The sequence below is a fragment of the Chiloscyllium plagiosum genome, unplaced genomic scaffold (genome assembly GCF_037043375.1).
Source record: "Chiloscyllium plagiosum isolate Xiang-an unplaced genomic scaffold, Cpla_swu_hap1 HiC_scaffold_23, whole genome shotgun sequence".
NCBI classification, from domain to species: domain Eukaryota; kingdom Metazoa; phylum Chordata; class Chondrichthyes; order Orectolobiformes; family Hemiscylliidae; genus Chiloscyllium; species Chiloscyllium plagiosum.
In genome coordinates this window covers 4,344,175-4,367,176 of record NW_028270161.1, presented here as the reverse complement: position 1 = coordinate 4,367,176, position 23,002 = coordinate 4,344,175, and the positions used below count along the sequence as shown (strand labels likewise).

Sequence of the window (23,002 nt, the reverse complement as noted above, 5' to 3'; positions counted from 1 at the left end):
CATTCTCCCTGTGTCTGTGTGGGTTTCCTCCCACAGTCAAAAGATGTGCAGGCTAGGAGGGTTTGGCTGTGTTACTGGGAATTGGTTCCAGCAAGTCTGGAAATGACCTTATGCTCAGGCAGTTGCAGATGGTAACTGGGAGTTTGTGGAAGAGATGGTCAGTCTATCAGGGAGGGGGCCAGTGTTTCGATTGAGTTTCTGACTGTTTTCAGGAAAAGGAAATCCAGTTATTGATGCAACATCATGAAGATTTTTCAGGTCCCTGCCCCATGAGTAGCTCTTGGAAGCTCAGAGAATAGAAAACTAAGTTATAAATATTACTGTCTTTATCTGAGTGAACAGTAAAGGTAACTCTGTTGATATCTTTAAAAATCAACTAAGAAACCATTATCTCTGCCTGTGGAACAACACATTGTGGAGACCACTTCATAAGTAATCTGGTCAATGTTTCTTTTACTTTCTTTGATTTATCCCTTAACTGTGTTTGTCTATCTGTCTGTCTCTCTGTGCGAATGCAGCAGGAAAACAAAAGCTGTCTAGTTTAAAGCACAGGCCAATTAGATCAGATAGCTTTGTTGTTTAATTTTTTGCTCTGCTAAAGTTGCTGTTTGGCGAATGAAGTGTTACGTCTTTTGTTTAAGCTACACCCCAATGTTGAGAATCGAATCAAAAACAGAAGTTGCTGGAAAAGCTCAGCTGATCTGTGAAGAGAAATCAAAGCTGATGTTTCGGGTCTGGTGTCTCTTCCTCAGAACTAAGGATTGATTACTCACAGAGTCTGGAATTATTCAAAAGGACTGGATAGGAACCTTTGGGGTCAATTTTGAGGGTCTATGAAAGTTTTAAGTTTACTGTTTTGTGAATATAGAGGTCGAAAGGCTGATTTGGTCTGTCTCCATGTCATAGCTATCACGGTACAATAGCACCGAATGCAAATGGAGCGATGTCAGAGTTTTTAATAGCATGAAACGTAGGATCCAAAATAAATGGCTATGTCTCTTGGTTATGGGAAATCTGGAGAACATCATCCATTGGCTAAACTGCAGCCCCCCTAACTGCCACTAGGAGGCGGTGATTTTCGCCATTGACATGGCAAGATAACAGGGTTTGACTATCATTCTTTGCACTAATGGTGTACATCCATAGACCAGGCCGCTTATAATGACATAACCTCAATAACTACAGACACAAACCAAATACAAACTAATGTCTTTGATCTCCAGGGTTTCATTGGAAGGAGAAGGAAAATAGAGGGCACTATTTTCAGTTCAAAGCACTGTTCCAATCACAGTACAAAATACAGGTATAAATGGCTGGCACCATATTACACTAATTTCTACTCACATTCCAATGCCAATTGGCAGCTAAATTCTGTTACTTAATAGCTATCTATACAGACAGCACACAGGTAACAAAGAAGTTCTGTTCTGAAATCCATTCACAAGTTAATTTATAAGCAAATCAAAAAGTACCATGCAGGTCAATGGAAAGCAGCTGTTTGTAAATAATAGAAATATTTCTACGGCAGATCTTTAAAATTACACCCCGGTATGGGACCACATTTGGAAGCACAAACATTTAAGTCAGATGTTCATAGATCGGTGGCCCCCTGTATTGTTACATGACTATGTCCATAGCTTCACATAAGGTAAAGAAGTACTTTGACAGAAAAGACTGGAGTGAGCAAGGCTGAATTACAGGTTCAACAGTCACAAGTCTGATGTGTGCAAATAATTGTTAATTATTATTCAAAGTAGCAAAATCATGCAAGACTGTTACAAATTAAAACCTTCCTATGAGAATTGATGCAAATGGAACTGCCTTGTGCTTATGCTGGTGACCTGGTGTTGCATGCTGCCCTAGTGCTGCCAATCTGAATGAATATCTAATTGTATCACAGCGTGGTTTTCCTTTAAACAGCTCCACATGGCTTACCTTGAACCTTGGGCTGTAGTTAGTATCTGGACATTGCTGCCATTTTGTCTATCTGCCAGGTGAGAGGTCTCTCGCAGTAAAATATTTCTCAAAATACCGTTGTACTCATTCTACAAGAGGAAGCTCTGATTCCATTGCTGACCGGCTTCTCAAGTTGCTGGCACAGCTGATTGGCTTTTGCCAAGCCAGGGAACACTCTGTCCAACATGTGCTTCACTATCGAACAGAGAACTCCAAATCCTCTGGCTGATTACTAAAACACTGCAGGAACTTAGTCACTGAGTCACTGTCCTTATCTGGGAAGGAGTCAACATTATAGAAACCCACCTCCTTTCTTGAATATATCATAGCAGAACTCAAGCTGCATTGGGATTGGAAGCTTTCTCTTTTGTTTACATGACAATAAGAAAAACATGAATGGAGTAAGCTGTTTGCCCCTCCCAGCTCATCAATTCCAGGAAAATCACAGACCTATGCCTGGTTATAAACAAATAACGTTTCTATTTGTGTTGGGATCAAAGCTAGATCTTAAGCATAAAATAGTGACTAATTAATCGAACAGGGAATTCAAATTCATCTTTACCCCAGACAGTGGTTAGAATTGGGATCTCACTACCACAGGGAATAGTTGAGGTGAACAGTGTAGACGTATTAATGAGCTAGATAAGCACGAGGGAGAAAAGAACTTGCAATCAGAACAAACTGACAGTCAGGCAAAAGTAATAAGTGGAGTCGCAGGTAGATAGGATAGTGAAGAAGGCGTTTGATATGCTTTCCTTTATTGGTCAGAGTATTGAGTGCAGGAGTTGGGAGGTCATGTTGCGGCTGTACAGGACATTGGTTAGGCCACTGTTGGAATATTGCGTGCAATTCTGGTCTCCTTCCTATCGGAAAGATGTTGTGAAACTTGAAAGGGTTCAGAAAAGATTTGAGCTATAGGGAGAGGTTGAATAGGCTGGGGCTATTTCCCCTGGAGCATTGGAGGGGTGACCTTATAGAGGTTTACAAAATCATGAAGGGCATGGATAGGACAAATAGACAAAGTCTTTTCCCTGGGGTGGGGGAGTCCAGAACTAGAGGACATAGGTTTAGGGTGAGAGGGGAAAGATATAAAAGAGACCTACAGAGCAACTTTTTCACACAGAGGGTGGTACGTGTATGGAATGAGGCAGATACAATTACAACATTTAAAAGGCATCTGGATGGGTATATGAATAGGAAGGGTTTGGAGGGATATGGGCCGGGTGCTGGCAGGTGGGACTAGATCGGGGTGGGATATCTGGTTGGCATGGACGAGTTGGACGGAAGGGTCTGTTTCCGAGCTGTACATCTCTATAACTCTATGACTCTAAGTCCAGTGAGTCTGTCCACAGATACAAAAATATACTGATGAGGTGAGATGGAGAGGGGAGGTGGGATGGAGATTTGTGTGGATAGAAACAGCAGCATGGAGCAGATAAATTGAATGGCCTGATTCTGAGGTTGTAAGAACTGTGTTAAACTCCAAAATTAATCAGGTAATAGCCAAGTTGGGTTGTGAGGCTTAACTTGCTTACTTGAGGGGTCTTGATTTGGTTGCCACATCTAATCAAGTTTAAAATCATTGTTTCAGTCCTTGATTGTTTGTGAGATTAATTAATACATTGAAGAAGTAAAGATAACTTATGGGGATGTACCCACAACAGTCGGCAGTTAACTCCTGTTTGCTACCCAGTGCCTCCGTCTCCAGCGGTATGAAAACTACGGTGACCATCAGCTATGGTGGCACTTCGGGTAAACTGCCTGCAAACACTCCGAGTTCCTGCTAAACCAGAATTCCCCAAGGATATACTCTCAGGTCACAACTGCCTACAAAATTCTAGCTCAGTTGTCACACGAAAGTGGGGAAAATTCAGCAAAAGCTTTAGTTTAAAGTTCTAAATATCGGTATTTGTTTCATAACTCTAAGTTTATACACTCACTATATGCTCACAAATGTAAACACTAAATGATGTTCTAAATAATTTGTCCACCCTCATTTTTCTACTGAAGCACAAACGTGTCCGCAGGAGCTGAACATACAGAAATTCGACCAAAGTGTCTCCAAGTTTCTAGTTGTTACAAACCTCTTTCGATCAGGTAAAGCTATGTTTATTTCGGCTGCACAAATGATTAAAATCTAACTTTGTTCTTCAAGGTCTCCTTTTATACAGGATTTCATTACATCAAGATGCACAAGTTAAGATTTGATCTGACTCACATTAATGTGACAACCATCTGCCAGACATCTGATCCTTAAACACTTCACTACCCACTTTTTACACATGCTAATGGCATTACAAATATTTGTGAGCAATAACATTATCATAACAAGAGTATATCTGATGTGTATCTTAAAAAACAACACATAAATCTTGTTGTAATAGAAGGTTTTGGACAGAATTCTATTTTAATAAATATTTGAAATTATAAGCTGCTAATAAAGCACAGAATACAAAGACAGTATCTTATCAAAAGTTTTTGGAATATTACAGGTGTGCTTCAACACCACATGAATATAAACTTGACACTGTGAACTGTTCTGTGATACAGGTTCACTCAGCAACGTATGGGGGGAGTTCACGGATGAAATCTTACACCAGCTCAACTTTGCAATAGCTGGAAACTTTTAAAATATCGTCGAGTAAACAGGGAATTATGTTCCTGATGAGCGGGGAGTCTAGAACTGAGGGGGTACAGTCTAAGGATAATGGATAAGCCATTTAGGACCGAGATGAGGAGAAATGTTCTCACCCAGAGAGTGGGGAACCTGTAGAATGTTCTCAAGAATGGGGCAAAAGCAGGAACAAGGGACTAATTTGGATGATCAGCCATCATCATATTGAATGGTGGAGCACTCTGGAAGGGCTGAATGGCCTACCCCTGCTCCTATTTTCTATATCTCTATGTTTAGTGATTGCTGCCAAAGCACCAAATGACCCATCGGCTCATTGCTAACATTAAATGTAACCAATACTGACAACGTTGATTATCTCTGGCTGGAAGCAGATGCGGAGTGGGTGGTATCAACATACATAAGAATTTAGAAATAATAGCCAGTGTAGATCAGTCAACCTCTGGAGCTGATCCATCATACAACACAATCAGCAAGACCAAAGATCTACCTCATCTCCAGTCCATTTCCCATTTGGTTGTTAATGGTTTCCTTGCTAATTCATGGGATGCGGGCGTCATTGGCTTGGACAAAACTTTGACAATCTTTACTTCGAGTTGAGAAAGAAACTCCATGAATGGTTGACGCCACCAGGATTGGTCAAGAGAGGGTCCGGTGATTAAAAGGACAGGTCTATCAGGACATGATGTAAGTGTGGGGACAGGAGGAACGAGGTGGCAGGAGGTGGGCAATTTCTCAGGCAGTCAGTGAAACATTCACATTCCTCCTCAGGCCACAGCTTTTACTCTACCTGCCAAGGCCTGGCTGGTCCTGGGGCCTGGCTGGTTCTGGGTTAAAGAAAAAAAACTGCAGATGCTGGAATCCAGACAAGCAGGAGGCTGGAAGAACACAACAAGCCAGGCAGAATCATAGAATCCATAGAATCCCTACAGTGTGGAAACAGGCCCTTCGGCCTAACAAGTCCACACCAACTCTCCAAAGAGTATCCCATCCTGACCCATTCCCCTACCCTATGACTCTACATTTCCCCCTGACTAATGCACCTAACCATCCCTGAACACTATGGACAAGTTTAGCATGATCCATAGGGTTACACCCAAAACGTTGACTTGTCCATCTCCTGATGCTGCCTGGCTTGCTGTGTTCTTCCAACCTCCTTCTTGTCTGTCTGGCTGGTTCTGGGGGCAGGCTGGTTACGTGGTCTAGTTACAGAGCCTGGCTGGTTATGTAGTCTGGTTGGTCCTGGAGCCTGGTTGGTTATGTGGCCAGGCTGGTTATGGGTTCACATCACGAGAAATGTACATGTTAATTTGATGAAAAAGGGAAATAGGCAAGGAAAACCGGAAGATATTTTTTGGACTAACTTTCAAACAAGAACAGGATATAGACAAGACATATTCCCATAAGTAAAATGGGCAGCAAAAGCTAAAGTTCCTTTGATGAACAGAAATTAGAATTAAAATGAGCATTAAAAAAAGAGACATTTGATCAATTTAGGTCTAAAAAGAACTACAAAGAAATTCAAGTGAAGTAAGGAATAAAGGGTCATGAGAAAAGAAATCAAGAACAAAAGGGAAAATAATAACAAATTACTTGAACACATGAAAAAGACAACAAGAGGGTAATTAGTGGTGTTATAAAATGTGCACAGAGGACATGGAAATCCCATTACCTTTTCCTCATAGCCAGAGAGCGAGAGTGGGAATGGAAAGGTGCAAGAAAGAGAGAAGCAGCAATCAGACAAGAAATTATTGCAAGTTGGTGGAACGTAATGAGGAAAAGACATGTTACCATGACTGCTTTTCAATTGTATCCCTCCAGAAATAAATCCCAGCGGTTAGTTTCTTCTTAATGACCTTATTAATATGCAAGGTTTCTCTAATGATCTGCGTACCTATAACTCGAGCTCCCTCTTTTCCTCATCCCAGTTGGGTTGTTATTATCCACTGCTTCCTTATTATTCCCGCCATGAGGGACTAGCTCACAGCTCCCTACACTGAAATTAATTTGCCATTTTATGGTCCTTCTGCATTTTGTCCATCTGCTGCTCCGTGCCCACATTCCAACCCCCTCAGTGGGGTCACAGGAAGAGATTTTGGGACAGAAATGGTGACTGTGGAGAGATCCGATTGGAGCTCTGACACATCCTTTAAATGTTTGGGGCATTTTCCTGTCAGTCGAAGTGGCTTAATCATCCATTCTCTGGGCCCCACTGCAATGACTCCCAAAGCCTTTGAAAAGGATTGTTTTTCTGGATGAACACAATAGTTTTAAACCCCCTCCCTGAGTTTTACTCTGGAGTCTCAGGATGTCCGAGGCATTAAAAAGGGGTCACATTGGGAACCAATGGTCAACTCCTTCACCCTTTCACCTTTAGTGACAGCTTCTGGGTTTATTTGATGCTCCAGGCCCTGGTCAGAGATGACCAAGGAGATAACAAAGACCATGGGATTTCAAACAGTTACCCCTCCGGATGGTGTAGATGATTGGAAGGTTGCCAATATAACAGCTTTGTTCAGGGAATAGATGTGGTGATCATCTCCTTTTTCCCCCTCCTTAAGCAACCCCTCGAGGACGAGGATGAGAGTTGTAGTTTCTGAAGTGACTGAACAATTTAAGGCCGGGTCCCCACATCCTGCCTGTTTCAAGAGGAGGGTGGAGGGTGGAGGGTGGGGTTGAGAGAGGAGGGTGGGGGTGGGGTTTAGAGAAGAGGTGGAGGATGAGGTTGAGAGAGGCAGGTGGAGGGCGGGGTTTAGAGAGGAGGGTGAAGGGTGCGGTTGAGAGAGGAGGGTGGAGGGTGGTGTTTCGACAGGAGGTTTGGAGAGATTGTCAATGTAATTCTGAAGGTTAGTTAGAAATGCTGTCCAATCACAGAAGATTGAAAGTTGGACAATGTGATTTATCTAACCAACTTAGGCTGGTTAGATATTGGGCAGAACTTTGCTTGTTGCAAACAGCTAAAAAGTGATAAGCTGTTTGATCTGCCAGTCTTCGGTCCATACGCCTCCAAACCTGGCATCACACTCGCACTGAAATTCATATCACAAATGACCCAGGCGGGACAAGCAGAATTCTTTTAGTTTGACTACAGCATTCTGTTTGTGGCGAATACCACGTGGGCCGTGACTACATAGCTGCAGAGTGAAACAGCTCGCTTCAGCCTTTTCAGACACCTTACCCTTTGGGTAGAATCAGAGATAGACCTGTCACTGTTCGGGACTGAATCAAGACTGAATCCATTCGCTAACCAATCAGTGCTACTCTCTGATACAGTATAATTATCAGGTTCACATTGGTATTGTTGGAAACATCCTGAAGATTGCAAGGTGAAAACCAATGTCCAGCTGTGAACATGTGGGTCACCTCCAGAAAGTCTCAAATTCTGGAAACTTCTACAGATTGGGCAGAATCTCAGAGCAGCGTTGTTTTTTAGAACGGTTCAGGTGAAGGATCTAGACCTGAAGCACAAATTCTCTCATCTCCTCCATAGGGCTTGGTGCTTCCTGAATCTCCTGGTTGATCCAGATTGCTAATATCTGACATTTATCCTTTATGGGTTTAAGACCCTGATTTGTAAAAGCAATGCAGGCCCAGCAAACTTAATGAGGAGTCATTTGAGGAAGTGACAAGATAGGAAGGAGGGGAATTAAATGAAGGTTTCACTTTAAAAAGTGCCCCATAAAAGGTTTGATGAAGAAAATAAAGACACTTGGCTTTAGAAGAATTATTCGAGTACAGATAGCAGGTTGACCAAGGACAAAAACAAGATTCTTATAGAATTATAGAATCCTGCAGTACAGAAGAGGCCTTTTGGCCTATCCAATCTGTACTGCCAAAGTTACATTACATCTACATCTGTCCCACCTTCCAACACTCAGCCCATTGCCATGAATATTATGATATTTCAAGTGCTCAGCCAAGCCTGTGAGGTCACCCACATTAACTACCCTCCCAGGCAATGCATCTCTGACTCCCAGCACCTCTGGGTGAAAGCAGTTTTCCTCAAATCCCCTCTGAACCATCTGGCTCACACCTTAAAGTAATGCCCCCTTGTTATTGACTCTGCAAACAAGGGGACCAGCTGCTTTCTAGTCACCCTGTCCATGCCTCTCAGATTCTGATACATCTCTATCAGGTCTCCCTCTCAGCCTTCTCCACTCCAAAGGAAACAACCTGAGCTTATCCAGCCTCTCTTCATCGCTAGAGTCTCTATTCTAGGCAACATCCTGATGAATCTCCTCTGCACCCCTCCAGTGCAATCACATCCTTCCTATAGAGCAGATACCAGAACAGGTTTACAAAGCTGCTCTTGACCTGCAATTTCATAACTGAATCAAATTTCACCAACTGCCATGGTGGATAGTTCCACTGCAGGGATATCCTGGGCATCTGGATTACTAGTCCACCACCCATCTCACCACCACTAGTCTCACTGACCCATCCTTGATTTGTATACATTCTCAGTCTAGATTCATACAAAATGTCAGCCCTCCTGCTGCGTCGGTGACTGAAATAGCTCAGATTTCCAGACTGCCATATCACCGATATCCCCTCCCTCTCCCATCTGGGCAGAGCTCCAGTGCAGCTAACCTTTCCTTTATCTCTGCTGGTTCCGTGCTGTACATCTCTATGATTCTGACATCACTGCCATATAATTGGTTTTCCCTTTAGTTTTCATAACAATGCATTAGAATAAAGCTGTTTCCACAGGAAATTTTAGATCAAACCTCTTGGGGAAGATGCAAACAGGAACTGAGAAAATCTTTGACTAAATTAGTCAACTTTTACCATTTCAAAGCAGAAAACACATTTATTGGAGAGAGAGAGAGTGAGATAGAGAGAGTGAGAGTGTGTGAGAGAGAGAGATAGAGAGTTAGTGAGAGTTTGTGAGAGTGTGAGAGAGAGAGAGAAAAAGAGAGTATTAAAATATCCCTCCACATCCCTCATCCATCCACTACAATCTCTGAGTCCTGCAATCACATTAAGACAGTCAGTTATAAGATGAAACAAAACTATGTGTTTCCCCAGTGGCTGCTCATGGCAAAAAATAGAGCACTGTTTTACTGAAGGCAAGATGTTTTAATATTTTTTCCTCTGCTGTCCTTCATCCTATTATACATTACTTTTATGATATTGAACATTAAAAGGCATTATTATTTACTTTATACCAGAAACATCCTTAAGTTAATTACTTCAGACAATTAAATGATTTTTGTTGGAATTTGACCCTGGTAATGTCATGTAAAAGGATGGAAATGATAGAATATTAAATCTATTCATAGGTTGCCCCTCTTAAGCTTATAATCTGGTTGTGAATGTTTATAATATTTTAAAAGCTCTCATCGCTTGGCCAGCTAGCTGGAAATATAAACCGGTCTTTCCACCAGAATTAATCACTCCCCAGGTTATTATGCTTCTGTTCACTTTCACAATCAGTTCATTTCCTTAAAAAACAGAAAAGAATATGGTGGTGTAACCTACAGTGAAAAATTCCAAGAAATAATTACCCGTTTCTCTTCCAATATTTATTTGTAATCCATCGTCTGAACTTGCTTGTCTGGTTCCAAGTTGTCTCTTTGTGAATGTACTTCAAATGGCTACATTTTCCAAACCTTCAGTTGGTCCCCTTCCCTTAGGCCATGACCTTGGTCACATGTTGTGCAAACAAGCAGATGCATTCAAATAAAACTTGAATAAAACACCCAAACCCACTGCTGTCAATCATCTCCAATAGATTAGGAACTACCTGTTGACTCTTTGAAGTCACACTATTCTGCTGGGCCTAGACCGGAACTGGGATCCTCATTTAAAAACACCCATGTGGTTTCTTATCTCTCAGAAACACATTTCCTCATCTCCATTACGTTTTCGGAAAAATGATAAAAATGGAAGAATTGTTAATGCAATGAGGCAAAACCCTCCATGAGCTATAACCAAATGAAGAGTTTTTCTAATTCGTTTGTGGGACTTGGGTGCCACTGACTGGCCAGCATTGATAGCCCATCCCTAGTTGCCCCTTGAGAAGGTGGGGGTGAGCTGCGTTCTTGAATCGCTGCAGTCCACCTGCTGTGGGTTGACCCACAATGCCGGTAGGGAGGGAATTCCAGGATTTTGACCCAACGACTGTGAAGGTATGGCAGCGGTATATTTCCAAGTCAGGGTCATGAGTGGCTTGGAGGGGAATGTGCAGGTGGTGGTGTTCCCAAGTACCTCCTCCCTTGTCCTTCTAGATGGAAGTGGTCATGGGTTTGGAAGGTGCTGTCTGAGGATTTTTGGTAATTTTCTGCAATGCGTCTTGTAGTTGGTACACACTGCTGCTACTGAGCACCGGTTATGGAGGGATTGAATGTTTGTACATGTGGTGCCAATCAAGTGGGCTGCTTTGTCCTGGATAGTGTCAAACTTCTTGAGTTTTGCTGGAGCTGCACCCATCCAGACAAGTGGGAATCATCACTTTCTAAACATTATTGTTACATAGAGTGTGGGCACGACAGCCAGGGTCAGGGTCTATGGTGCCCATTTCCCATGGATGATAATGGAATAGTGCAAGTTAAATGAGCTTTAGATTGGCCCTCGATGTTGCACCGACCTGTGAAGCCAAAGGGCCTGTACTGTGCTGTAATGTTCTATGTCCTATGCCCTTGAACTGATTTAATCTCTCCACCTTTTCAGAGCACTATATGAGTCAACCACATTGCTGTGGGTCTGGAGTCACATGTTGGCCAGGCCAGGTAAGGATGGCAGTTTCCTTCACTAAAGGAAATGAGTGAACCTGATGGGTTTTAATGATAATTGATATTGGTCACATGATGCTACCAGTTTCTTTTACAAAATACCAGATTTTATTGATTTCACCTTCTGTTATGCAGGACTGGTACATAGGGAATAGCATTAGTCTTGGCTCTGATCACCAGTCCGGTGATAATGTCATATATCACATCCTCCTCAGGGCAAAGAGAGCCAACAGTTTTCATATGGCTCAGGAAATAGTGATCGTTTGATGTTGAGTTTAACAATTCAGCCAATAAACACCTTCAGCTGACACAATGTAAATGGCCCAGAATCCAGCAGCAATGGACTCTCAGGCCAGGCAGCTCAGTCTCTGGGCAATAGCCAGACCGGTACAGCCAGTGGGACAAGCAGAACAGTTATCCTACCCAATACTTAGCTAGCCCATCCCCTGGCAGTTCAGTGTTCTACAGATTTTCTAAGGTAGTTAAAATCAGGTTTTCAACCATCAGTCTGAACTATCAGAGGGTCAGTGCAGAGGGACCGCCGCACTGTCAGAGATTCAGTGCTGAGGGAGTGCCGCATGTCGGAGGGTCAGTGCTGAGGGAATGTCGCACTGTTGGAGGGTCAGTACTGAGGGAGTGCCGCACTGTTGGAGGGGTCAGTGCTGAGGGAGTGCTGCACTGTCGGAGGGTCAGTGCTGAGGGAGTGCTGCACTGTCGGAGGGTCAGTGCTGAGGGAGTGCCGCACTGTCGGAGGGTCAGTGCTGAGGGATTGCCGCACTGTCGGGGGGGTCAGTGCTGAGGGAGTGTCGCACTGTTGGAGGGTCAGTACTGAGGGAGTGCCGCACTGTCGGGGGGGGTCAGTGCTGAGGGACTGCCGCAATGTCAGGTGTGTATTTCGATGTGGGTTGAGTGCAGGATGGAACCGTGTGTATTGTTTTTTGTGATAGCGTATGTGTTTTTTGTCAGATTCAAGCAGGACAGTACTGACATCCTTCCTCCCGAAAAGCTTACAGAGGAGGAAGTGCTGGATGTCTTGAAACGGTTAAAAGTGGATAAATCCCCAGGACCTGATCAGGTGCACCCGAGAACTCTGTGGGAAGCTAGAGAAGTGATTGCTGGGCCTCTTGCTGAGATATTTGTGTCATCGATATTCACAGGTGAGGTGCCGGAAGACTGGAGGTTGGCAAACGTGGTGCCACTGTTTAAGAAGGGCGGTAAAGACAAGCCAGGGAACTATAGGCCAGTGAGCCTGACCTCAGTGGTGGGCAAGTTGTTGGAGGGAATCCTGAGGGACAGGATGTACATGTATTTGGAAAGGCAAGGACTGATTCGCGATAGTCAACATGGCTTTGTGTGTGGGAAAACATGTCTCACAAACTTGATTGAGTTTTTTGAAGAAGTAACAAAGAAGATTGATGAGGGCAGAGCAGTAGATGTGATCTATATGCACTTCAGTAAGGCATTCGACAAGGTTCCCCATGGGAGACTGATTAGCAAGGTTAGATCTCATGGAATAGAGGGAGAACTAGCCATTTGAATACAGAACTGGCTCAAAGGGAGAAGACAGAGGGTGGTGGTGGAGGGTTGATTTTCAGACTGGAGGCCTGTGACCAGTGGAGTGCCACAAGAATCAGTGCTGGGCCCTCTACTTTTTGTCATTTACATAAATGATTTGGATGCGAGCATAAGAGGGACAGTTAGTAAGTTTGCGGATGACACCAAAATTGGAGGTGTAGTGGACAGCGAAGAGGGTTACCTCAGATTACAACAGGATCTGGACCAGATGGGCCAATGGGCTGAGATGTGGCAGATGGAGTTTAATTCAGATTAATGCAAGGTGCTGCATTTTGGGAAAGCAAATCTTAGCAGGACTTATACACTTAATGGTAAGGTCCCAGGGAGTGTTGCTGAACAAAGAGACCTTGGAGTGCAGGTTCATAGCTCCTTGAAAGGGGAGTCGCAGGTAGATAGGATAGTGAAGAAGGCGTTTGGTATGCTTTCCTTTATTGGTCAGAGTATTGAGTACAGGAGTTGGGAGGTCATGTTGCAGCTGTACAGGACATTGGTTAGGCCACTGTTGGAATATTGTGTGCAATTCTGGTCTCCTTCCTATCGGAAAGGAGCATGGATAGGATAAATAGACAAAGTCTTTTCCCTGGGGTCGGGGAGTCCAGAACTAGAGGGCATAGGTTTAGGGTGAGAGGGGAAAGATATAGAAGAGACCCAAGGGGCAACGTTTTCACACAGAGGGTGGTTTGTGTATGGAATGAGCTGCCAGAGGAAGTGGTGGAGGCAGGTAAAATTGCAACATTTAAGAGGCATTTGGATGGGTATATGAATAGGAAGGGTTTGGAGGGATATCGGCCGGGTGCTGACAGGTGGGACTAGATTGGGTTGGGATATCTGGTCGGCATGGACAGGTTGGACTGAGATGACTCTATGACTCTAAGCTGGTAACAACTTGAAAATCTGGCCTTTTATAATCTCAGTAAAGCCCTGTACATGGTGTTAGTTCAGTGTTTCTCACAGAAATTCTCGTGGATGACACTGTGAACACACAACCTGGTTCAGATGGTAAAATATCAGCCTGCTCTCACCACTACACCAAACACTCTGACCCACCCCACCCCCATCCCACACAATTGCCATTTAACCTTCCAATTTCTGTGGGAGTTAATCCTTTAACTATAATTAATAAGTTTAGCTGTTCTTCCAAAGAGAAAAATCAAAAGCAGACGCAATGTCTTTTTATCAGTTTGAGAAGATAATTGATAGGCAGATGATAAAGGAACATTCCTCAATGTTCCGCAGACCCTCAGGTTCTGAGAGGATGTTTAGACCAGGAGATCGCAGTTTTGATTTATCGTATTTGCTAATTCAATTGGCGCTACAATTAGCTTCAGCATCCTCGTCAAAGGAGGGGCTAGTTTGTTTCTGTCACCTTCCAGTGATCCCTCTTGAATGGATCTTCTGTCAAGCTTGAACTGTGCATGAACATATTCCTGGGCCTCAATACACGGATCTCTCCCTTCAGTGGATCCAGGCCACCCAGTGATTGAAGTTAACTCAGGTCAGTCACGTTGTTTATACATCTACAAAACCTGCCAGAGTTACAGTTTATCCTCTTCTGACTGAACGTCCGCCCACAAACTGCCAGTCAAATGTCTTTCATGTCTTCACAAGGATGTCTCCAATTTTCAGAGAGTGAAAGCGATAAGTACTCCAGTGACACAAAGTCAAAAGTCACACAACACCAGGTTATAGTCCAAGAGGCTTATTTGAAACCAGCTGATGAAGGAGCAGTGCTCTAAAAGCTGGTGCTTCCAAATAAACCTGTTGGACTATAACCTGGTGTTGTGTGATTCTTAACTTTGTCCACCCCAGTCCAACACCAGCATCTCCAAACCAGTGACACAATGTTTCTGGGAACGAACAGGAAAACGATGGTGTCAACGTGTTTTGCAGATAATGTGTACCCGCACAGGTGTTATTCTCAGATGGACAAAACCAAAAACAATTCTATAATGTGTTGACCTTCATGCAAAACGGTGCACATTTCCTTTCAAATCCTGCGCTGAACTCAACTTTTGACTTTCCCTTTCCTTCTGGTCATCACCAGCTCAAAAATAATCAGCCAGTCAAAGCTCACCTCTCCTCAGGGTCACAGACTCAGATTTACAGTGGACCTTTTCAGAGTGAGATGAGGAGAGATTTCTTCACTCAGAGGGTGGTGAGCCTGTGGAATTCTCTATTACAGAAAGCAGTGGAGGTCAACTCACTGAATAAAGGTAAAGTCACCATTGTCCTACTCTCTCATCAGGGAGAGATGACTGGTGTTGGTTTAACTAGAGGGTCACCATCCCTCAGGCGAGGGGAGAAGTTGAGAAGGAGAATCATTCACCGTAACCTCAGCCAATGAGGGAATTGAACCCATGCTGTTGGTGTTACTGTGCATTGCAGCCATCTGAGCTAACCAACACCCAAGCTTACTGAACATATTTAAGAAGCAAATAGATTTCTGGAAGCTAAAGGTGTTGAGTTGTCAAACTTGAGGCTGGAAGAACACAGCAAGCCAGGCAGCAACCAGAAATGGAGAACTCAACACTTCAGGTATAACCCTTCTTCATGATAGATGATTAGCCATGATCATATCAGACTGTGGACCAGACTTACTCCACCTGAACAGTCAATCACCTGATAACCTCTAACCCACCCCACGGTTATACTGGCTAAATGTCAGAGTGTGGATCCACACAAACTTCCTCCTGTTACTCTCAAAATAAATGACATCATCGCAACAAATGGGGTAATTTGTTTTTTTAAATCACATATTGGTGAATGGTAAGCTGTTTATTGACCTCACGTTCGGGTAATATTCACATTGAATAGGCAGACTCGGTTACTCAGACAGACATAGAACATAGAACATTGAAGAATACAGCGCAGTACAGGCCCTTCGGCCCTCGATGTTGCGCCGATCCAAGCCCACCTAACCTACACTAGCCCACTATCCTCCATATGCCTATCCAATGCCCGCTTAAATGCCCATGAGGGAGAGTCCACCACTGCTACAGGCAGGGCATTCCATGAACTCACGACTCGCTGAGTAAAGAACCTACCCCTAACATCTGTCCTATACCTACCCCCCCCTTAATTTAAAGCTATGCCCCCTTGTAATAGCTGACTCCATACGTGGAAAAAGATTCTCACTGTCGACCCTATCTAAACCCCTAATCATCTTGTACACCTCTATGAAGTCACCCCTAAACCTTCTTTTCTCCAATGAAAACAACCCCAAGTGCCTCAGCCTTTCCTCATACAATCTTCCTACCATACCAGGCAACATCCTGGTAAACCTCCTCTGCACCCGTTCCAGTGCCTCCACATCCTTCCTATAGTATGGCGACAAAAACTGCACACAATACTCCAGATGCGGCCGCACCAGAGTCTTATACAACTGCAACATGACCTCAGGATTCCGGAACTCAATTCCTCTACCAATAAAAGCCAGTACGCCATATGCCTTCTTCACCGCACTATTTACCTGGGTGGCAACTTTCAAAGATCTGTGTACATGGACACCAAGATCCCTCTGCTCACCCACACTACCAAGTATCCGACCATTAGCCCAGTACCCCATCTTTTTGTTACTCTTACCAAAGTGAATCACCTCACACTTAGCTACATTGAACACCATTTGCCACCTTTCTGCCCAGCTCTGCACCTTATCTATATCCCGCTGTAACCTGCCACATCCTTCCTCACTGTCTACAACTCCTCCGACTTTCGTATCATCTGCAAACTTGCTCACCCAACCTTCTAACCTCTCCTCCAGGTCATTTATAAAAATGACAAACAGCAATGGTCCCAAAACAGATCCTTGCAGAACACCGCTAGTGACGGCACTCCAAGATGAACCTTTGCCATCAACTACTACCCTCTGTCTTCTTCCAGCCAGCCAACTCCTAATCCAAACCTCCAACTCACCCTCAATGCCATACCTCCGTATTTTTTTTGCAGTAGTCTACCATGGGGAACCTTATCAAACGCCTTACTAAAATCCATATACACCACATCTACCGCTTTCCCCTCATCCACCTCCTTAGTCACCTTCTCAAAGAATTCAATAAGGGTTGTGAGGCACAACCTGCCCTTCACAAAACCATGCTGACTATCCTTGATCACATTATTCCTATCCAGATGTTCATAAATCCTATCCCTTACAATTCTCTCTAAGACTTTGCCCACAACAGAAGTGAGACTCACCGGCCTATAGTTACTAGGGTTATCCCTACTCCCCTTCTTGAACAAGGGAACCACATTTGCTAGCCTCCAATCTTCTGGCACTACTCCTGTAGACAACGAAGACATAAAAATCAAGGCCAATGGCTCTGCAATCTCCTCCCTTGCTTCCCAGAGAATCCTAGGATAAATGCCATCAGGCCCAGGGGACTTATCAATTTTCACCCTTTCCAGAATTTCCAACACCTCTTCTCTACATACCTCAAAGCCATCCATTCTACTTAATTGTGACTCAGTATTCACATCGACAACAATGTCCTGTTCCCGAGTGAATACTGATGAAAAGTATTCATTCAGTGTCTCCCCAATCTCTTCAGCCTCCACACGCAACTCCCCACTACTATCCTTGACTGGACCTATTCCTACCCTAGTCATTCTTTTATTCCTGACATACTTATAGAAAGCCTTAGGGTTTTCCCTAATCCTACCAACTAAGGACCTTTCATGTCCCCTCCTTGCTGCTCTTAGCTCTGAAACTGATGAGGACAGAAAAGTCATTTCTCTTAACTGACTATAGTTAATGAGCTGACCCTCATGGTCTTACAGACTTAAACGGGATGAATGAGTTCTACCAGAAGTGAAGCAAAACTGCAGGTTTCAAGAAATGGGGAAATTCTTGTCTAACAAACCACAGCAAGGGAGTGAATAATTGAAGTTGAGCAATGGAAAGCACACAGGTTCTCCACTGAAACAAAACGGGCTGTGGTGTACATGCATTTGTACTTGATTTCCAAATATCAACTCTCTGGAGTCACCACTGACTGGACACTGGACTAACCAAATAAAGAATGTGCTACAAGAATAGGCTGGGAATCCTGTGGGGAGTAATCCAACTCCTGACGCCCCACAACATATCCACCATCTACAAGGCACAAGTCAGGAGTGTGATGGAATACTCCCCACTTGCCTAGGATGGGGACAGTTCCAACAACACTCAAGAAGCTCAACACCGTCCAGGACAAAGCAGCCCTTCTTGATTGGCCCCACATCCATAAAATCCATTCCCTCCACCATCAATACTCAGTAGCAGCAGTGTGCACTATCTACAAGATGCACTGCAGAAATTCACCAAGCCTCCTTTGATTCCTTCCATCCTGACTTGGAAATATATCGCTGTTCCTCTACTGTCACTGGGTCAAAATCCTGGAAACACCTCTCTAACAGCATTGTGGTCTACCTGTAGGAGGTGATGGCCTAGTGGTATTATCACTGAATTGTTAATCCAGAGACCCAGTTCATATTCTAGGGACTTGTGTTCAAAAAGTATGGAATGATGACCATGAATCCATTGTTGGAAAAACCCATCTGGTTCACTACTGCCCTTCAGGGAAGGAAACTGCCATCCTTACCTGATTTGGCTCTCCACTACCTTCAAGGGGCAAAAGGTGGGCAATAAAAGCTGCCCCAGCCAGCAACACCCACATCCCATGAATAAATATATAAACAGAATTGGAACTCTGAGCAGTTTCCCTTGGGCAAACAAAGAATCTTGCAAATCATGTTGCAAATCGCCACATTCTAACATGTTCTTGAAAAGGAGCTGGGTTTCAGAACTTGTCATCACTGGTGAGCAGTTTAACTGTAACATCTATTGACAAATAGTCTTTGAGTTTGTGCCTGTTTCAGATAGGGGTAGTAGGATCAACAAGATAGTGTACTGAGCACTTCTCTGGCAGAGTACTGAGTATAGGAGTTGGTAAGTCATGTTGCGGCTGTATAGGACATATTGTGTGCAATTCCGGTCTCCCTGCTACAGGAGCTTGAAAGGGTTCAGAAAAGATTTACAAGGAAGTTGCCAGGGTTTGAATTATAGGTAGAGGCTGAACAGGCTGGGGCTGTTTTCCCTGAAGCATCCGAGGCTGAGGGGCAACCTTACAATGGTTTGTAAAATCATGAGGGGCATGGATAGCGTAAATAGACAAGATCTTTTCCCCAGGGTGGGGGGAGTCCAGACCTAGAGGGCACAGCTTTAGGGTGACAGGGGAAAAATTTAAAAGGGACCTAAGGAGCAACTTTTTCATGCAGCAGTGGTGCATGAATGGAATGAGCTGCCAGAGGAAGTGGAGGAGGCTGATACAATTACAACATTTAAAAGACACCTGGTTGGGTATATGAATAGGGAGGGTTTAGAGAGATAAGGGTCAAGTGCCGGAAAATGGGACTAGATTAATTTAGGATATCTGGTCGGCATGGACAAGTTGGACCAAAAGGTCTATTTCTATGCTGTACATCTCTATGCAGCAACTGCAGCAAGAATATTCGTCCCATGATTCACAGTTGGTACTTGGCCCTAGTGAACCTATGCCAAGCCAACTTGATTCTCTTGAGTACAACGTGGGAGATGAGGAACAGAATTCCACAAACTATTCAGTCTGCTGCCAATGAACACAGTTTAGCTTCTGTGGTCACTCTAAATCTCTTGAGAATCAGATCCCACTTCAAAAAAGGTTTAAAAGGTGACATTTACTAAAACGATTGTCACACCACGATCTGTCTGCAGGAAACTGGGTAGAAAATCCAAAGCACTCTGTTTGTAGGCATTGGGCCCAGGCAGGATGTTAACCTGGCTCTGAACATTACATCGTCTCTCACTGTCTGGCTTTGCCCAGAGAGAGTGGTTAAGGCCAAAATATTATGCATTTTCAAGAAGCAGGTAGATTTAGTTCTTGTAGCTAAAGGGATCAAAGGGAAGATGTGGGGAGGGCAGGATTCGGGTATTGAGCTCGATGATCGGCCATGATCACATGGAACAGCAGAGCAGTCTCAAGGGGCTGAATGGTCTACTCCTGCTCCCACATTACTCCAAAGCTGTAGCTGGGACAGTGGGGAGTAAAATGCTGCATGAACAAACTTAGCCCCAAGTGAATGGTGGGACACTAGTGGCATTGGACCAGAATAATCATTTGGGGACAAGTTCAAATCCCACTCTGACAGCTGGTAGAATCTAAAACTTTTAATTTGTAAAATCATGAATACAAGGTGACTCACATAACAGTGATCCTGAAACTATCATCGACCATTGTAAAAGCCCATCTTGTCCACTCATGTACTTTAGGGAAGGAAAAACTGCCATCCTTACCTGGTCTGGCCTACATGTGACTCCAGACCCACAGCAATGTGTTGGACTCTTTACTGCCCCCTGAAATGATCAAGCAAGCTTCTTATTTCCAGGGCAACGAGGGATGAGCAATAAGTGCTGACTTAGTCAGCAACCCCAGGTCTCATGAAAAAATAAATTTGAAGAAAACTGGTAAGGGTAGGAAATATATCTTCAAAAATTGGAAAGCTTCAATCTTCTATGCACTGGAAATCCAGCCCCACTTTTCGTGGCATCGTCAAAGAAGTTTAAGAATTTATCAATGTCCTCAAAATGCCCTGGTTTCTTCAATCCAATCTGACAGAAAGCTAAGTTTCTGTACTTAACAAGAGTAATTGTCTATCATAAATAAATCGATTATAGCTCCAGATAAACTGATATGATGTGTCAACATGTAACTCCACTAGTGAAAACTCTAATCCCCTTATAAACTCACCCAAACACACACATAGAAACAGAAACACAAAGAAAATAGGGTGGCACGGTGGCTCAGTGGTTAGCCTCACAGCGCCAGGGATCCACGTTTGATTCCAGCCTTGGGTGACTGTCTGTGTGGAGTTTGCACATTCTCCCCGTGTCTGCGTGAGGCTACTTTCGTTTCCTCCCACAGCCACAGGTGTACAGGGGAGATGGATTGGCCATTGGTAATGCAGGGTTACAGAGATGGGGTGGCTCTGCATGAGATCCCCTTCAGAAGGTCAGTATGCACTCAATGAGTCAAATGTGTAGGGATTCCACTGTGTAGATTCCACTGTAGAGGGATTCTATGAAACAAAAACATTGGTGTTATGGGCAGAGGGAGAGATGGGTAGTCCCTCTCCACAGGGTTGGTTGACGGGATTGTTTAGTTTGGTACGACTTGTTTGATCTCACTTCTCTAGTAACTCTCCCAGAGTGACTGGTTCACAAATTTATGAAGTCTCTGATTTATTGGTTAAAAGCCACAGTTTACTGCAACTGTGAGGGAGACTAACCAATCTGTTTTCAGTCTGTAGGATTTTGTTTATACTGTGGAAGTCCTAAACGTTTCTTGTACAAACTGTGTAGCCAATCACATTCACGTGGCAGGCAGAAGGCCTTTGTTATTGACATTTGGTCATTACACCACTGACCAATCAGCTCCTTGTTACCAGCTAAATGTCATCTCACACACTCTCCCTGATGCCAGTGTGTCTACAACTGAACAAGCAACAGCGTTAAAAAGACCACTTTCAATAAGGGCTGGCTTTTTAAAATTGTGACAACTCTTGATTTTTAAAACACAGTTTACAATAAAGATACAGAAAAATAAGAAGATATGGTCTTTGCAATAGAATAGTTCTCTTTACTCTGTCAACATGCAAGTAATTTTACAAACCTCTATTAAAGTAAATTAACCACAATCCCAGAGGGCTGTTCTCCCATTAGAGAGAGAGAGAGAGAGAGAGAGAGAGAGAGAGATGGCTGGTGGTAGTTTAACCTGAAGATTACCACGTCAGGTGAGGAGCACGCTTAAGAAATGGATAACCTCAGCCAGCACAGGAATTGCAAAGCAGCCTTCCAGCCGACTGAACTGACTGGATAAGGATGGCAGAGCACCTTCCTCAAGGACATTAGTAAACCAGGTTACAACAGCTGACTGTAAGATACAGGAGAAGAATTAGGCCATACAACCCACTGAGTCTCCTCCACCATTCATATGTTTCTGAATCACATTCTCCTGCCTTCTCCCTGTAACCCTTGAACCCCTTACTAATCAGCAACTTATCTCTGTCTTAAATCCACTCAATGATGTGGTCTCCACAGCCCTTTGCAGCAATGAGTTCCACAGATTCACCACCTTCTGGTTGAAGGAATTCCTCCCCATCTCAGTCCTAAAGAGTCATCCCTGCACTCTGAGGCTGTACCTTTAGGTCCTAGTCTCTCCTACTGGTGAAAACATCTTCTCCATGTCCACATTATCCAGGCCTCTCAGTATTCTCTAAGTTATTATGACATCTCCCCCTATCCTTCGAAATTCCATCGAGTACAGACCCAGAGTCCTCAACCGCTCCTCATATGACAAGCCCTTCATCCCCAGGATCATTCTTGTAAATCTTCTCTAGAAACCTTCTAAGACCAGCACGTTCTTCCTTAGATACGTGGCCCAAAATTGCTCGCAATATTCCAAACAACAATGGCTCCAAGTGGCCAGTAGGCTAGCTTTTTATTGACTTTAAATTTCATCATTTGCCTTCATGGAATTCAAACATTAGCCTGAGATTCTGGACTCCAAGGCTGGTGGCATTACCACCTTGCCACAGTATGTCAGGAACAAACGCAGAGAAAGCACTGCCCCCTTTTGGTACACCAAATCTAACATTTCTCTGCCCGATATAACATTCATCTCCCCTCAATTCTGGTAGCTACGGTACTGCACTACACTGCTAAACCGTATATCTCCAAAACTGATGACCTTGCACACTTAATTATATTTTTACTGATTTTCCAACAGAAAGGGTCTGACAGGCAATAAAAGACAGGTTTAAATGTTCAGACTAGTTAAAAAGACGCCATTACAAAGCTCGTTAATGTGTCATGTTCAATTTTGTCCATTCTCCCTAAACTATAAAATACTGGAAATTTGTCAGCCTGTCCTATCATCAAATACCTGCCATCCAAGAGTGTGGGCAAATCTCCAGTTCCCTCAAGGTATGAGGAATTGATATCAGAAACACAGACAACCAGTGACTTTGGTGAAGTAAATATTGGAAGGGAAAATCATAGATTCCCTACAGCATGACATTTGGGCCATCAAGTCAA

The 23,002-nt window shown here is 43.7% G+C and overlaps 1 protein-coding gene across 6 annotated transcripts in view; it reads right to left on the bottom strand.

Moving 5' to 3' along the window:
• fam107b (family with sequence similarity 107 member B) overlaps positions 1-23,002 on the bottom strand; it is a 162,544-nt gene that overhangs the window by 25,464 nt on the left and 114,078 nt on the right. The window contains exon 1 of one of the 6 annotated variants that reach the window (XM_043714192.2): positions 1,936-2,094. The exons of the other annotated variants lie outside the window; for them this stretch is intronic. The gene's annotated coding sequence lies outside the window, so the exon portion shown is untranslated. Of the gene's footprint in view, positions 1-1,935; positions 2,095-23,002 lie in introns of those variants that run through there. 6 annotated transcript variants of the gene reach the window in all.